Source organism: Ricinus communis, chromosome 6, assembly GCF_019578655.1.
Source record: "Ricinus communis isolate WT05 ecotype wild-type chromosome 6, ASM1957865v1, whole genome shotgun sequence".
Taxonomy (NCBI): Eukaryota; Viridiplantae; Streptophyta; class Magnoliopsida; order Malpighiales; family Euphorbiaceae; genus Ricinus; species Ricinus communis.
Window position 1 is genome coordinate 26,516,448 of NC_063261.1, and position 15,016 is coordinate 26,531,463.

The following is a 15,016-nucleotide window of genomic DNA, read 5'->3' on the forward strand; positions in this document are numbered from 1 at the left end:
ATTTTTTGTTAATTCATATATATTTTTTCTCTTTCATTGCTCTTTTTCTTCCTTTTTTTTTCATTTTTGCTTTCTTTTTCATATTTTTAATTCTAAATTAATTTTAAATAAATTCATATTATATAAAATAAAGGAATTCATTTGCAATTTCTTTGTAAAATTTTAACTAAATACAACATAATTAAGGCTTTAAATTAAATGAAATTTGCTTTATTATTTGAATGATTATTTGGGATAGTTAGCATTACTATAATGCCTTTTAATACAAAAATATATTGAAATTAAAAGGATGATTACTTTATGAATATGAATGAGATGTGACATGGGAAGGAAAAAGATTTTCAAGAAAAGTATAAAAAAACTGGTCCGTGGTTTGGCGCTTTTACACTTAGGGAATTTGTGAACTATAATTTTTTTTTTTTTTATGATAAGAAATACCATGTAATATAATTTTCTTACATTTTTACTACCTTACAAACTAATATCTATAGATATCTATGATCTGATATTAGTATACCACTCATTTTCAATAACGGGATCACTTATTAACTTAGCATATAATTAATTACATTGAATCCATATTAAGTAAAATTTATATATATATATTTTTAATTTTATTAAGAATAAAATGAAATAATTTTTAAAATAAAATTATAATAATTTGAGTATGAATTTGTAAGATAGTTAAAGTGTAAAAAAATTAAATCACGTGATATTTTTTTATCACTAGTTCAAAAGCGCTTACCTAGAGAGTATATTTTTTACTTTTCTCAAGATTTTATTCAAATTCAAATCTAAATAATTGTAATGATCTAAATTTAATTCTTATATTCAAATTCTCACATTCAAATGCAGTAAAATATTTCACAGTATTTGAGATTCTCATCAAAACAGTAAAGTAAGATAATAAAGTTTTCATTATATCTTAGGTAAAACGATATTTTCTTCAGACAAAAATGATGTTTAAATTGATTTATTTTATAATTCAAGTTACCATCAACCAAATAAGAAAATTGAATTGTCAACCTGAATCAATTCCCTGGAGGATGATAGATTTGCAGCGTTTTCAATTTCTATTATATTTTGAAAAACCAAACAATTAAGTCTTTTTCTTATATCCCACTGGTAGAACAGAGGCATGATTGACTTTTATATAGTGTTTGATTAAAATCTATAAAATTTATACAATTCATTTGTGAATCTAAATTTTATATGCTTTAAATGGAGTGAAAGTGAATTTAATATTTTATATAATCAAATTTATATAAAATTTTTTATAACTAAACTAAATTCTAACAAAATAGGTAAAATTTCTGAATGAGTTCCATACTAATTTGTGAATAAATTTCATAATATTAAAATATATCTTTCAACTTTATAATTTCTGTTTTATTTTTTCTTTCATATTTTTTTCTTAAATGAAATAGATTTGTTAATAAATTTCAACCAACCATGTATTAAGAAATTTATCAAATTGTTCATTGGCCAACATCCAAGTTTATTGAATATGTGAAAGTAAATTTTTGAGTGACAATTTTTATTCTTGAAGAATTAGAAAAAATTTGTGAGACTAGAATAGCTATTCTATTAATTAATATACGTTATCTATAAGAACAAGCACATGTATATATATATATATATATATATATATAATTGTTTCAATACTTTAGAATAAATTTATGTTTTTAATTTATTTTTAAATATATTTTTTAATAGTAATTTTTAAATTTTATAGTATGAAAAATGACATGGCAAGTCGATTGTGCTTACTAAATGAATAATAATTGTAAATCAGCAAATGAAGTTTATCCTAGTAATGATATGGCCATTAAAGATTTCACATATTGTATCTTTTCACATATTTTATATTTAAATATATTAAATTTTTCTACTGACTCATTAAATTTTTTTTTAGTAAGTAGAAGTAATTTGCAAGGTCATTTTTTTCATTATAAAATTTTAAAATTATTATTAGAAAATATTTTTAAAAAGAAATTAAAAATATAAATTTTTATTTTAAAGTTTTAACTAAATTCTACTTAGCAATTAAAAATATTAATAATTATTGTCGAAAATAAAATTAAAGATTAATTAGTAATTATATATATATATATATATATATATATATATATATATATATATATATATAGGAAAAGTAAAAAAAAAAAAGGTAGTTGCCTGGATAAATTGCCACTTGGAACTAATTTAGGTGGTAAGAAGACGCGTGATTTTAAGTTGATGTGATACAAAGAAATAATAGATATTAATTTAAAGTCAGACTATACTTATGAATTATTTTTTGAGTTATAAATAAAGGTGGAAAAATTCAAATTTAAAAGTTTAAATATTTATTATAAAATTAAATCTGAAAGTACACTCTTATAAAAAGTATTAAGTGTTTCATATTCAATTACAAATTCCAGTATAAGACAATTATTGTATAATAAAAAAATAAAAAAAATAAAATATAATCCATCTTTACAAAAATAAAGGTACAGTCTTTTCCATGACTTCTATTGGGGCGCCAAATAGATAGCTAGTTATCGAGCAATAGGCTTCTTCTTTTTCTTTTTTCAAATATAATCAAATCAGATCCTAATTCATAAATACAGTCTAATTAGTAGCATGATAAAGAATATTTTAATTTTAATTATCTATTTTCATTTAGAATACTTTTATGAGATTAATCTTAATTTTGAATAGGATGCTATAATCTTTGATTAAGAAAAACATATTAGCGTATCATTAAATTAATATCACATTAATCGTATTGTTTTTTCTTTTCTTCAAGTACTGAGTATGACAATAAGCCTATCTTTCCAGAATTTGACTGGTATGAATGTTTAATCCAGAGTGATGATTTGCTAAATAATATTCTTGATTGTAGATATAAAATAATATAACAATCCTGTGATTCTAGAGTGCATTTCTTTTTCACTTCTCTTATGACCAGTTTTTTCTTTTTTCCTTGGCAACTTCTAGATTCAGCAAAGTCATGCAAGTCAAAATTCTGGTAAGGTTGGCTTCTTATCATATATTCCACTGCTTGAAAACCCCATTGTGAATCTCATATGAACACATTTACTATTGAAGCCATTAGGCCTACCTTTTATTTGAATTTTCATTGCTCATGTCTTAAAATTAATACTCACAAATGTGTGAATTGGATGTTAGTATGGACAAGTTCACCACGAGATTGATCTCATAAAAAACTGCACAAAAATACTAAAAATAAATCTAAACACTCTAAACTAATATTTTGAAAATAGTTTTAAGATTTATAAAGAAATTCAATAAATTAAAAAATAAATAAGCAAACGGAATGATTAATTTAAACTATATTATAAAATAATATTTAGTCTAGCTTATACTTAGTAATTTTCTTGTTTTATCTTAAGCCCAAACATAATGAGTGAAATGGTGATGTGCCTTTTTCCTAATTCACTCAAACTAATGATGCAACTTAGGTTTCTTATACCCACATAGGTTAAAGTAAAAATGGTGTTTCTATTACTTTTAACTTAAAGATTTTCATAATAAATATTACTATTAAATTGATATGATGGTCAATCAACAATAATAGATGAAATTAATACATATATGAAGATAAAGAAATCATGCATTAAACTCATAATATATATATAAAGTTCATATATCAGTAAAAAAACTAAAGATTATTGTAATTAAATAGAAAGACATAAAAAATATAAAATAAAAAACTAAAACTCCTTCAAAATCCATAAGTTCTTCAAGGTTCAAGGAATGAAGATGATTTGTCTTCACTCTCCACGTCCTGTAAAGCTTCTTTGATCTTTGAAAGAATAATACAAAACTAACTAAATGTTTATAGAAGATGAACTGTAGAGAATTCGCAGAGAGAAGAATGATAGATTGATCTCTTTTGTTTTTAAAGGATCTCCACTACTTGAAGAGATTCCTTTTGCAGAGTCCTTCTCTGAGCACAACACTACTATAGTTATCCTCTTAACTATCCTAAACAAAATAAACAACTTAAAAGTAACTATCCTTAACTATATTAATATCCCCTTCTGGACCTTAAATATTTCAGCTAGGCTTGCAAAATTTAGTAGTCCACGTGTCCTATTCCGAGCCTTTCACAACAAAAGTCCAATTAAAGCTCATTCATGTATATTTGGCTCATATTCTCCTTCTTTGGCCAATATCACCTAAAATTAGATAATAAGGTTAAAGTGAGGTAATAAGCACACATTTTCACATATTATGTATATAAAATATACTGATAAGTTAGTAAAATATCTTAATTATATATACATGATATGAACCTATCAAATACCCCCACACTTAAACCTTTAATTGTTCTCAAATAAATAGTAACTTAAGAGTTAATCTTTGCAAAAATAATAAAGTAATTTAGACTTAGTGTAAAGGTATTATTCAAAAGAATCTCATTAATACATAAATAATACAAACCCAAGAAAACTTGCATTATAAAATTTTCCTTAAAAAGATGTAAACTCAATTATAGTTAGTCAAAAGATTCAAGCATTCAATAGCTACACATGTTTCACAACAAATAGCCTAACTCATTATTAACGAATACAATTATAATGCATAATCCAAATCAAAATAATCTTATTCGAAAGGTAAAACCTTCATTCACAGACAAGAGATCAATAGACATTTATATTTTATGCTTGTTTTTCAAGCACTTTTACTTTTAATTTTTCTATACACCCCTTGAATTTTTATTTATTTTCGAGTTTGAATTTTCTTAGACAATCTAATCTAGGAGTCTAGGCATAGGAAAAAATTAAGAATATCTTATTAATTGAGTATTTTCGTGAATAAATAATCCGTCCGTCCAGCCAGTTCCACTAGAGGTGTAGGAGTAGACTGTAGAGCGTGACAGAAGTGTGAGTTAAAGTCAAATAATCAACTGCTTTTATATCATGTCTAAAGTAATTGCATTGTTAATTGATTAATTATTATTATTATTATTATTATTATTATTATTATTATTATTATAAATTTTATTGTTGTTATTATAGATATTATTATTCATTTTATTACCATTTTTGTTGCTATCATATTTACTGTTATTTTAATATTATTATTATTATTACATCTAATTTTCATATTTGCTATACTCGAGGCTATTAAATTTTAATTCTTAATATGTTATTGAATAAATTATGTTTGCTTATGATTATACTATTTATAATTATTATTGATGCTATGATTGTGACATTGGAACGAGACAACAATAGAATATGCCACCTGATGGGTTGCATCAAGATCGAGTGCGCACCGGTATTAATCAGAGACAAGTAGTAAAATATTATTTTTGGGTTTTGCTCTGGTCGAGTATAGCTCTCTAGGCTGTGAGAATTTGACTGTCGGAGAAAGATCTCTAGTCGAGCGTTGCTCTCTGGACGCCGGCTTATCAAGGAATCAAGTGACCAGTCCATATTTAAAAGTCCTAGTTGAGCTTTGCTCTCTAGGCGCCAGACTTATTGGAATAAGAGAGTCGAAAAACTACTAGTATTGGGTTAAGGTTCTGCTGATGCACTCGTCCTATAAGTATTTAAATTGTATTTTTGCTGAATTATGACATGACACATGTTTTAATATAATATGATATGTTATTCTGATTTAATAAATATTTAATTGAGGAGACTGTAATTTTTATAGGATTAAATGATTTTAACTCACTCTCGAGGCTGTTATTCTCAATTTTTAAATTTTTCAGGTGATAGTTAGGTTCTCTACCGTTTTTCGTTTGACAGTCTAACTTCTTTCGCCCTGGGGCCATTGTAATTAATTCCTATTTTTGTATTTTGAATTATTTAAAATTTTAGACTCTCCACAGTTGTGTACATGATATATTATGTTTGATTTGGTTTGTAACAAATTATGGAATATTTGTTAACGTCAAATTAGAGACTTGTGAATGACATGTTGGACTAGTTTAATAGTATGTTTATATATGCATATTTGAATTGTTGATTAGTGAGGCTTACTACGAATTTTGGTGGCTTTAAATTTACTCATTCTCTGATGCCGGTCACGAGCCCATAGATCAGGTGGTGACAATCCTTCTCTGTTTTGTGCAGATGTTTCTAGCTATGTTTGCAAGTCACCTCTAATGGAAGAGGCTCTCGATCTTAAGGACGCATTCAAATGTGCAAACGTCTTGAGGTTGTAAAAAGTTATTTGTGAATCTGACTATGGTAGTCTTTAACTGCTGAAAGAACCACAGAAAGGACTCCCCTTAGGAGATTAGACCGATTGTTGATAAAAAAAATTCAGTTGTATACTTCTTTTTGTGACATTCTTTTTATTCATGTTAATAAAAACTATAATATATAGCAGCTGACTATCTATATAAGGCAATTGATAAATATTTTTTTAGCTGCTGTTTTCTCTTTTGATTCTGGTTAATTAAATGATTTATTTTTTATTAAAATTTAAAATGATAAATAAGTTATTAATAAATTAAATTAAATATTTTTTAACTTGAAACATATTTATTGTATCTCTACTTCAGAAAAATATAGTATCTCCCAATTCAATGAAACCCTTCTAAAAAGAGTTTGCAATTGGCCAGCACAGCAAGAATCTTCAAAAACATTAAAATTTTTAAGACATCAAAACTTAGCTGTATACTTCTTTCTAGAAAGCCTTGTCCAATACTCATTTCATAAATTATATATATATATTATATATCCTTGATTTGAAGGTTTTAAAATCATTTATTTATTATCCTTTTTTAAGTCATTAACTGTCAACTCTTCTAGTAACTCATCCCCATACTGCTACCTAGTCGTTTGCTTCCTTGTGTTGATGTTAATAAAATAATCTTTTCATCTAGAAGCCTTACCTGTCTCTCTCCTTTTCTTCCTTCATATATATGCAACGGTCTTGGGCTAATCCAACTATCAAATTACACCATCTTAATTTGCTGTCTACTGCTTCTTCAATTCAATTTCATTTTCTTTCCAGCCAAACACAGAATGGAAAATAACAACACCATTGAAGAATTTGAAGATGCTCTCTCTCTATGTGATTTTGCTCTTTGTGACCAGGAAAGTAGTATTGAGCAGCCAAATTCTCCTTCAAGGCAAGGAGAAGACTTCTTTGAGTTCTTCACATCTTCAACTTCATCAGAACCAAATTCTACAGCAGGTAATATAATCTTTTGTGGGAAAATCATTTCTTGCAAAACAGAAAATGATGATGATGATCAAAGATACAACAACCCATTACTTTCTCCATCAAGCTCGTCACCTGGATTGTTAAACCAAAACAAGACCAGTGCAAATAAATCATCCTCCAAACCTGCTTTGCCCCCAGTACAAACAAGGAGTAGTTCAAGCAAGAAGCACAAGGTTATTATTGGATTGACAAAGATTCCATCAAAAATGGAGCTCAGTGACTTGAGAGAGAGACAGAATAGGAAGCAGACTTCATCTCCCATGTTTCCCAAGAAGGTTGATGATGAGGCGTTGGCTGTTTCCGGTAAACGAAGTAACGGGAAAAGTCATAACTGGGGTCTGCTAAGACCCTTCAGATGTAGGGCTCAAGATGTTACCAGCATGTTGACAAAGTCTTCTTCTTTAGGTTGTCTTCGTTTAGCTAGGCCCTGTCTTGACTAGATTTTAATTTTTTAATTGTACATTTTTCTTTTCCTTTTTAATTTTCTATTTTTAAATTATTTATTCATTTATCGGTTTATTCTGCGTTTATTCGGAATTAATTATCAATTATTTATCCGATATTATAAATGGATATATAGTCCACTCTTTAATAATTAATATATTTAATGAATTTAAAGTTATTAATATTAAAAATATTATGCATAAGAAATAGTTGACTATATATATAGCATGTAGCAAAAACTGAAACTTATATGAATTTAATGGATGGAATAATTACAAATACTACATTAAATTATACTTTATTATGTATTTTCATCTCTGTTTTTTTATTTAAGTACCTTTTATCTCTCATATTTATACATCATTTAAAGTATAGTCTAGTTATTTGCTATTATAGAGTATATAAAATCAATCAAAGAGCTGAAGTGCCAATTCTAAAAGAAACTACTCCATAAATATTAGGAATCGGTTTACCTTATTAAAGAAACAAGAAAAATCAGAGATCAAATTGGTTGTTGTATGTCTTTTATAATTCATTTTATAATCACTAACAATAATAAGAATAATTATCATCCCTAAGAAAAGAAAAAATAATCATTTGAGTGAGACAAAAAATACTAATTTTCTAAAATATAAAAACGGAAGTATATATAGTAAAGCAGAATTTTGGAGGACATTTAGTTATTGATTTCTCACCAATTCAGATTTGTTAATTAGAGGTTTTAATTTAACTTTAGTAAGAAGTTCATTTATTATATTTTATCAATTAAGCCGCAATCACGTGGAGGGCATTTGGTCTAGTGGTATGATTCTCGCTTAGGGTGCGAGAGGTCCCGAGTTCAATTCTCGGAATGCCCCGTTTTTTATCAAATGTCTTCCCCCTTTTTTTTTTTTTTTTTTTTTCTTTTTTCTTTTTAATCAGTTATTCTTTCTAGAAATCCTGAAGCCCCTTTTCCATTCACCGAATTTCTTTGATCACTAAAAATATTATTACAACTGCTGCTGTCATGTTTTTTTCTTGTCAATTTCTTTTTTGGTTTTCCATTACTTAGAAACCTTGTTATCTCCTTTCCCTATCTTCTTAAATATATAAATATAACCTTCAGACAATTAATCATATGTCCAGCAGCAAAGCCAACAATTTCTAGCAGGCATTTCTTCCATCTTCTTTCAACCAGGGAAAAAAAAAAAAAGGAAAAGAAAAAACATGGCAACTACACCATGACATTTCCTGACATGGAAAACATTGATGGAAACACCCGCCTCTCCTTATCTGACCTTCTAGTCTGTAATAAAGTCCAAGGAACTGAATCCAACAATACTTTTCTTGATTAATTCAATTATCAAGATCACTTCTTTGAGTATTCTGCTGCAAGTCCATACGTTCGTCGGAAACTCATTACTGTACAGCAGATAGCTTCATTTTTAGTGGTATCATCATATATATATATCCTGCAAAACTACTATTATTTCACCTGTTGATCAGGAGGATGATCAAAGAAAATCAGCTCGAATGTTAAATAGAAACAAGATTATTTCATACTCATCCCCTAGTATGACAGGCATGAAAAATGAAGTTTTCATTGGGTTGGTAAAGATTCCTACAAAAATGAAGCTGAGTTAGTGACATAAAGGGAAAGGTAGAGCCGCCGACCATCGCCTCCCATGTTTCCGGCAGTGATGGACGATGAAACACCATCTGCCAATGGAGGTAGCCGGAAGGGTCAGCCCGTTCTTGTACCGTTGAGGTGTAAAACGCAACTTCGTAGCGGGTTGCGCCTAAAGCTTATTTTGGTTGCTTTCAGCTAGGGAGGTGACTAAATTTTGAAGTATGAATTTCTTTTTCGAATTTCATTTCCTCCAAATTTATTGATAAATAGAACTCATAGAAGTAACTTCTAAAATGTGAGATTGCTGAACCCACCAACACCAATTTTTTAGGGAGCTCAGTAACAGGATTTAGCCATGGTCAATGTGGTTAGCCACAATATAATCCGTGTCATATTTGTGAGGCTAAAGTTCATGTTTTGCATTGAGACAGAAGTTAAGAATTTTACACGCATTGTTATTAGCTATTTTATCTTTTTAGTTCCTATTTTTTCAAATTTAGAATGTTCATTATGGAAAAATTTGAAAGAAAAAAACTACAAAAAAAAATTACAGTTAATTGCCGTTTTATAGTTTTTCCGAATTGTGAAAACCATTTTTTTATTTTAATAAAAAAAAAAGTAAGAATGAATATTTTGTTAAAAACCATTTTACACAACGACAAGTAGCCTTGCTTACTTGTAGAATTAATTAAGCTGATAACCAGGGGCTTCAGTTGGGGAATGACTTGGCTACTTTTGGCGTAGCACATTCAATTATTGAATGAGTAATTCATACTTCTACATTTGCTTTCTCTTCATGAAGCAAGGTTCAATTGATTATAATCTAGTGGCAAATAACCTCGTAAAATTATTATTGTGCAACAAGAAATTTGATAAGGACTTTAGCAAAATTGATGTAGACATTGTTTGGTTGAAATTCACAATTTATCTGTGAATTTAAAATTTATATATTTTAAATAAAGTGAAAATTAATTTAGTATTGTACATAATCAAATATGTGTAGAATTTGATATGGCTAAACTAAATTCTATCAAATTAGGTAGAATTTCATATTAGTAATTCAATGTATTTCATAACACAAAAATATTTTTTTCAATTTTATCATTTTTATTTTATTTTCTAGATCATTATCCTTTTTTTAAATGAAATGAATTTTTTTTTAATTTTCAACTAAACAATAAAATAAATTCTAGCAATCTCCCTTATGTTAACTGCCTTAGCAATTTGGCTTTCACCTTCATTTGTTTTTCTGTTTATCGAACCAAGACTTGGTTGAATTCTCCTACTTTACCCGCGAACAATAAGAGGTGATGGAACTTTTTTGGTGCAAAACCTTTTATTTATTTATCAGTTTCTTCTTCTAGTTGTTTCATCTCCACTTTATCATTAGAATTCACCTTTTTGCAAGATTCAGTTCTTTGATTAGAAATCTTTAATGAATGAGTTTAATTCTTGTGTAAATTCCTTGTTTCTTCTCATGGCAGAAATTTGTTGTCCAATATGTTTATTCATAACTGTAGTTTTCAAATTTTTTAAAAATTTGTATAGTCATATACATATAGACATCCTTTTGTTTTTCCTATCCAATTATTTTTTTATATATATATATGGTTATTCTTTCTTTTACGTCTCATTTTTCTTTCTTTAGTTTATTTAATTATATATATAGCGATTTTTTTCTTTATCAAGATTATTCCTTAATTTTTTTAATCATATATTTTGTGAATTAATCAAAGAATCTAAAAGAATAGAAATATAAATTGTCTTTAAATTTTACATTTAGTTTTTATTTTAACTATAAAATTTTAATATATTTTATTTTAATCATTTAACTTTAATTGTGTTTCGATTTTGTTGCTTTACAAATAAAATATTACGTGGCAAAAATAACTAATAAAAAAGTAATTAAAAGAAAAATGCAGAATGTCAATTTCTTAATTGTTATTAAAATTAAGGTTGAATAATTCAAATAAAATAAATTAAAATTTTATGGTCAAAATAAAACATAGATATTTTTTGAATGACTATTTATATTATTATCTGAATTTTTAAATATAAAACAATTAAGAATTAGAAGTGTTAATATAATAAAAAAAATTGTAAAATAGAAAAAGATTAAAAGAATTATAAAATAGAAATAAGTTGAGAATAATCTGTTAATAGGAAGTCAAATAAATACGAAAAAGTTAAAATCCTTCTTCAAAGTGGGAAATCAAATTAAATATGAAAACTTTTTGAATAAAAATTTTCAAAGTTTCTAAAAATAAATAAAAATAAAAATAAATAATAAACAACACCTTTTAAAATTTTTGACACGTATTTATATATTTTCAAAAAGTTTGAATATTCAAAATGTATCTATCATGGAAACATAATCTATTTTAAAATTTTCATATAAAATTAGAAAAATCATATCTCGCAAATCTAAAAAAACTTACTAATTATCAAAGAAACTCATCCTCCGTAAAAGGATTCATCAAATTTAGCCTCCAAGAAGGCATCTTCATCGCTAAAGAAAACTGGGAGTTTAAGTCGTTGCTCCTCAAATAACTCAAAACATAGGTATGATAAGGTGTTCATTGAATTGGCTAAGATTCCAACTATATTGGAGCTAATTGATATAACGGAAAGGCGAAGTCCGGGAGCTCCACCTCCTTTGTTCGCATGGATGATAGAGGTGCCGAGATGGGTTATTTGCTTTTGCTGAGACCTTAATGGTGCATCTCTCTCATTTCCAGTGTATTGCCTAGAAGCTTCTTTGGTTGCTTTCTGATAGGTCGACCCTGCATTGACTAGCTAGGATTATTTAGAACTGTAAACGAACCAACTCTCTCGTGAGCTATTTCGGAATTCGACTCGGTAAAAGCTCATCCAAGCTCGTTAATAAAGATTCGTTAGTGTTAACAAACCAAGCTCAAATTTGTCAATACTCGGCTCATTAGCTCGCGAACTAGCTCGTTTACAGACATGATGAAATAAACTATATTGTTAAATAAATCAATAAAATTAAATATTAATAAATAAATTTTAATGAGTCAAACTAAAAGTAAGTTCGAGTTCGAGTCAAGTTTATAATTATTGAATTCGAGTTTGGTTCGAGTTCATGCAAAATAATAACGAACCAAGTTTAAATTTATTAAAATTTGACTCGACTCGGTTTGTTTACAGCCCTAGGATTATTTTTAATGTTCCACCAAAAATGATTTCTAAGTGATCGCTCAAAGTGACCAAAATTTAATATGGCTACGAAAAATAGCAATCACATTAAGTGATTTCTAAATAGCGACCACGTATTATAGTTGTCATTTTGTCCGTGCTCACTAATTAAAAATAATAGAAAACTAGAAGAGACAAAATATAATTTACTCATTATAGTTGCTATATGTTAGCTATGTTATTGCTAATTTCTATATAATTGTTTTGGTTTCCATATGGTAGGAGAGTAGTCACTAAGTGGTAGTTAAATAGCTGCTACTACCTATATGTGGTTATAATTAACACTTTTATATTATTTTTAATGAGTTTTTATATATATTTATATCAAGCATATAATTCATATATATAATATTTTGTATTTGATATATAAAAATTAATTTATGTATATTGTAAGCAACTTGGTAATATAAAATAATTTTCTACGTTCAGTGATAAAATTTATAGTATAATTTTAAAATATCAAATGGAAATTATATACTCCATATAAAGAGATTTAAATTATTTTTATTAATTATTAATTTAATTAATTTAAATATAATTAATAGATATCTATTAATCAAAATAAATTTAATTAGTTAATATTATTTAAATACTTCAAACGATAAGTAGTTTAAATTTTATATACATATCATGTAAGTATTAGTATAAATAATCGTATGTAAAGTAATTTAATTTAATTAATAATAATAATAATAATAATAATATCAGATAGTTACAAAGAGTTGAAGATAGATACAAATACTGTTAAATGAATATCAATACAACTAATATACAATTTTGCAATTTATCCTCGTCGCTTTATTGAGTGGTTGACAAAGAAATTGTCGTTTAATGCTTAACCAATAATCGAAAGAGCTACACAAACTCTTGAATGTAGATTAACTATACATCTCATAAAAATAACAGACGCGTGCTCATTAACTTCTGTTTTCATTTTCTTTTTCTCTTTGTCTACACATTGAGATGTTCCTCTAATTCAACAGAGATCTACAGAGTTTTCTTGCACAGGTAAAAGGAAAAACAATTTTGGATTTTTATTTTTGGTTTCCTATACATTCGGCCAATTTTTTTCTTTTCTTGTCTGTCTCATTCTTTATCACTCTATTTTGTCCGTTGCTTTTCTGGGGTTTGTTTTCAAATTTGAAACTTGGAACTTTGGTTTTATGTTCTTTTTTTTGTTGAAGATCTTGCTATTTTGGCATGTGGGTTGTTTTGTATTTTGCTTGTTTTATTTGAGTAATTTGGTTAAAAGTTTCATTTTTTGTTTTGTTTAGGAATGTATTTTGTTTCTATACGTAGTACTCAATTCTTAATTGCTTGTGTATTTGCTTTTGATAGATCTAATATTTTAATTTTCACTTCTCTTCCCTTAAAGTTTCCAACTTTGGTTGTTTTAACACATTTTGTAGTTAAATGACTTGGGTTCTTTGTTTCTTCTGCTTTGTGGTTTGGCCTCTGTAATTTCATTGACAACTTTCCTTGTGTTCTATTTTGATGTGTAATTTGAGATTGTGGTCAGTTAAAAATTACTTTACAATGAATTGAGCACTTGAACCTGTAAATATCTCTGTATTAATTTTACTTTTTTCTCTATGATTTTATCTCACTTTGTTTTTTGGTTTATATCCCAAGCAGGATGAGCGATTAAGAAATGGGGAAAAAAGGGGTTGGTTCTCTGCTTTCAGGAAAGCTCTCAGACCTAAGGTTTGTGTAACTTTTAACATTGTATCACCAATATGTGTTATGTACCTTTGACTCTTTCAATTTTGTTGATAATGTAAAATCTAAAGTTGGATTCCTTGTTTGTCTAACTAGAAATCCAAATCAAAGAAGCAAGAGAAGGATCCAGATCCAGTTGTTTCTTCATATGAAGAAACTGCATTAGCTGCTTCTGTGCCTCCTCCTCCTCCTCCACCTCGCCCTGCAGTAGATGTTAAATTAACTGAAGCTGAGAGTGAGCAGAGCAAGCATGCGTACTCTGTGGCACTTGCCACCGCTGTGGCTGCTGAGGCAGCTGTTGCTGCTGCCCAAGCTGCTGCTGAGGTTGTTCGGCTTACTAGTACGGCACGTTACTCTGGAAAATCAAGAGAGGAAGTAGCAGCTATTAAGATTCAAACGGCATTTAGAGGATACTTGGTGCATTCCATTTTACTTTCCTTTCCACTGAACGATGACGTTAGCTAATTGAAAGGCACCGAGCATCACGTAATTGGTCTTTTTAAAATAGGAAAATATTCTAAATGAAGAATATAATAATAAAATAAATTAAATAGACCATCTTATATAATTATTAAATAGTAGTTAACGAAGAGATGTAATTCTTTTATTTAAATATTTTTAATAATAGATTAATTCATTAAAATATAAAAAGATTTATAAGAAAATTATTAAAAAAACAAATTTAAAATTTTGTTTTCATATATATAATATAATATAAATATAGATATTTAAAACTTCACGACAAAATTTATTTAGAATGAAGTAAATGAAGATATTTTCAAGTTGAAAAGAACTTGTAATAAACTTTATAATTTTCTGAAAAAAAAGGAA

The 15,016-nt window shown here is 27.3% G+C and overlaps 1 long non-coding RNA gene and 1 other non-coding gene across 2 annotated transcripts; both read left to right on the top strand.

Moving 5' to 3' along the window:
- The first annotated feature begins 8,426 nt into the window (after window positions 1-8,426).
- Window positions 8,427-8,498, top strand: TRNAP-AGG. Its single transcript has one exon. It is a non-coding gene; the product is annotated as a tRNA-Pro (tRNA).
- A 4,789-nt stretch (window positions 8,499-13,287) lies between these two features.
- LOC125370454 lies at window positions 13,288-14,802 on the top strand. The gene is made up of 3 exons (XR_007216453.1): window positions 13,288-13,474; window positions 14,102-14,170; window positions 14,282-14,802. It is a non-coding gene; the product is annotated as an uncharacterized LOC125370454 (long non-coding RNA).
- The last annotated feature ends 214 nt before the right edge of the window (window positions 14,803-15,016 follow it).